Here is a 3,481-nt window from a genome sequence, read left to right on the forward strand (position 1 = left end):
TATGAATAAATTTGAAGTTTGTTGCATAATTTGTATAATTTTACAACGATCCTATATTCCTGGCGCAAGCTCCTCGCTTAACGACCAATTCGCTTAACGACGTAGTCGTCGGAACGGAACTCGGTCGTAAAGTGAGGAGTACCTGTATTTGGTAGTGAATGTTCAGTGAGCAAAATGGGAATAAAAGGTCAAATTATTAGGCAACGTGAAAACAAAACAGTCTTTCCAGAAACCGTAATGATCCATCATCCATCCGTATTTATTAAATGAAGAGCTTTAAGAAGATACTAGCTGACCCGGCCACGCGTTGTTGTGGCTCAAAATGTATCTATTATAAATGTATAACACTTCCCCGTGGGGGAAATTTCAAAAAATTCCTTCTTAGTGTATATTCTCTTGACGTACCCTATTAAAACGCAATCAAAACGCATCTAAAATAGTATAATAAAAGCCGAGTTCTTCACAGTAAGCCTTAATCCCGTCACTTTTCCCGCTGGGGAATATCGAAAAATCCCTTTTTAGTGTATATTCTGTTGACGTAACCTATTAAAACGCAATTAAAAACGCAAAAAAACGCATGTAAAATAGTATAATAGAAGCCGAGTTATTCACGGTAAGCCTTAATCCCGTCCATCTCCCCCCACTGGGGGGAATTTCGACATGTATATTATATAAAAACACGTGCGTATTCGAATGCAACGTTGTGTCAAAATTTCAAAGGAATCGGTAGGAACAAACGAACGTTATATTTTATTTATATTAATATTTATATTAAGTAATAATTTTAATAAAATAGGAATAATTAATAGTTATTCTCCTAACCTCACTCAGACTCTATTACACTGTAAGACAACAACACCTTGATGCTGAGAACCTTTAACTTTAATCATAAACAAACGTTTTCGGCCCATTCCATGGCCATCGTCAGGCTAACAACATTCGAATACTGTTCCGAATAACCAATTTCAAATTTAAATAAAATACAAAAGAACTCACGCGCGATGCTAAACAACGTAAACTAAAACTAATATAAACAACATAGAAAAGAACAAACGAACGTTATATATTATTTATATAGATAGATAGAAAATGATCTGCTTCAGTCCATTCTCACAGAAAAGCATAATGCCTGACAGAAAAGCAAACTTAGTTCGTCGGAAGGTAGCGCCATCTGTTGGACATAAAAGCCTTAATTTATATATAAATATATTTTTGAAAGGGGGGAGATGGTGTAGGGGTATGAAAAATAGATAGTAGCCGATTCTCAGACCTACATAACGAAACGATCTTAAAAGAAGGAAGTCAATCTCTTAATTATTGAATAGTGCTTTTGTTTGATATGTCTAGGATTTTATAGGATATTGTAGAAAATGATCGTTTCAATTGAAATTAAAGTTACAAAGTCAAGAATTTTTAATTATTAAATATAGTAATTTCAATTTTTTCAACGATTTTTAATGATCGATGTGTAATTTAAAGAATCAATTTGTACAAATTATACAATCCTGTCGATTGCTATAACACAAATTATTTGTGAAAGTAAAGAAATTATATTATAATTAATTAAAGGTTAGACTATAGCTGTGCGAGTTTCACATGGTATAAAATGTGTATGTCTATATACCATAGCAAGCAATAACAATTTAATGTATTTAGCAATTAAAAAAAAGTGAAAAGTATCGTGCAAAATGAGTGGAAAGATTCAATTCGTCCATCTGAGACCAAGCCCATCAATTGTTATCTAAATGGAGCTTTGTTGAAAATCATAGCATTAATTTCGACATTCGGCTTAACAATGTTCAAAATTACCTAAATAAGAAACTTCGTGGTTTGGACTTACCAATCAAATCGCTGCAAATAATTTAAAAAATCTAAAAAAAATAACGCTTCAAATCAATCAATTTTCATAGCACGGACTATAAACTCAATTGTTCGCAGCAGCAATCTTGGATCGCTCGAAACAAATTGTAAGAGTTTTATTGTTGCGTCGCTACGAAATTTTAAGTAAAACGTTTGGATTGTTTTAAATCGAATTTCGTGATATTTCCGATAATCAGTCTCCGTTGCTGAAGAGACGAATTATCGCGGATCATTACTTGCATATGCATTCACGTTAACAGTAATAAGTATTAAAAAATCTAATATTGTCGTGTTTCCTGTCCGTGTATGAACGAATAAAAATCTCGATACTATGATGATCCTTCGTACCGAAAAAACAATACATCTGAAGTTTAGTGACGAATTTTCAATGTATTTTGTTGTGATTATAAACACTATTCTAGATACGTTAGACAAAAGAAAAGAAAAAGTACGATTATATTTATATGTTATTTTTCTAGGAGTATATTTTTTGTGTGTTCATTTCGTGAGAGGGCCCTTTAGCATATATATTTAACTGCAATTTAAAAGAACTGTATACCTATAACTGCGCAGTGTCGTTTTTCTGTATGTCAGTTTGTCTATGCTGAAACTCGAGGAATGACTAAGATAGACGGAAGACGACAGCACGTAGGAGCTTTGATTAACTAAATACTAGCTTCCGCTGCGAACCGATGGTCACGTTATTTCAATCGGAAATTTTTTTCCTGAAATGAGTTAGACAGACGACAGTAGGCTATTCATGTGAAAGGTAAACAACGGCGGCATTGCCTTGTTCTGCAGAGAAGACGACTGCGATGTGGTATTTATCTGACACGGCCGATGACGATGTTTCTATCGGTGCTTTATGTTGGAATAGACGTTTGGAGAGCAGGGTGTTAGTGTCACCGTGGCGCAATCGGTTAGCGCGTTCGGCTGTTAACCGAAAGATTGGTGGTTCGATCCCACCCGGTGACGTGTTAACCAATGGTCCGGCAAGTACTTTTGTGGCCGTCGGCCATGATATTGTATATTTTATATTGAATTAGTCTTAGATTTTCTTTGTTCCTTTGTCTAACTCTTTCTAGAACTTCCTTTGTCTAACTCTTTCTAGAACTTACTTTGTCTAACTCTTTGCCCTTGGGGGAGGATTATCTTTCCCTCAATAGTAAGAACAAAAGAGGGAGTGAAACCCTGAAGCAAAACAGACAGAATGAGTGCCAGTCTGGGTCGAGCTCTTGACGAGAGAAGGTAGCGCACCAATCGAGTGTCCGACGATTGGAGGCTACGAGGAGCCAAGGAATCGATAGGAAGGAATTCCTATAAGAGAACTTTGAAGGAAGTCTGGGTTGGAATCCCGAAGAGGTAGGAGCTGAAAAAGAGTGCTCCAGAAAGGGAGAAGAATGATCTAAGAGGATAAAGTGCGAGAAATCACGAGGAAGCGACTCAGTTGAAGAAAAAGATTATAGACGAAAGATCTATAAGGAAAAGGGCTACAAACGTAACAAAAGAGAGAGATCCGAAGTTGTTCCCCACCAAAAGACACATCGCAAAGAAACCCGGGTATTTCTACTACTTTTCTTATCTTTCCTTATTTCTTCTATTCTTCCAATTTCTTTTAGTT

General features: G+C 35.7%; 1 non-coding gene across 1 annotated transcript; it reads left to right on the plus strand.

Annotated features, from left to right (window-relative positions):
- The first annotated feature begins 2,761 nt into the window (after positions 1 to 2,761).
- On the plus strand, positions 2,762 to 2,835 carry TRNAN-GUU (transfer RNA asparagine (anticodon GUU)). Its single transcript has one exon. It is a non-coding gene; the product is annotated as a tRNA-Asn (tRNA).
- Positions 2,836 to 3,481: the final 646 nt, after the last annotated feature.

The sequence above is a fragment of the Centruroides vittatus genome, unplaced genomic scaffold, assembly GCF_030686945.1.
Source record: "Centruroides vittatus isolate TY-2023 unplaced genomic scaffold, ASM3068694v2 contig_563, whole genome shotgun sequence".
Classification (NCBI taxonomy): Eukaryota; Metazoa; Arthropoda; class Arachnida; order Scorpiones; family Buthidae; genus Centruroides; species Centruroides vittatus.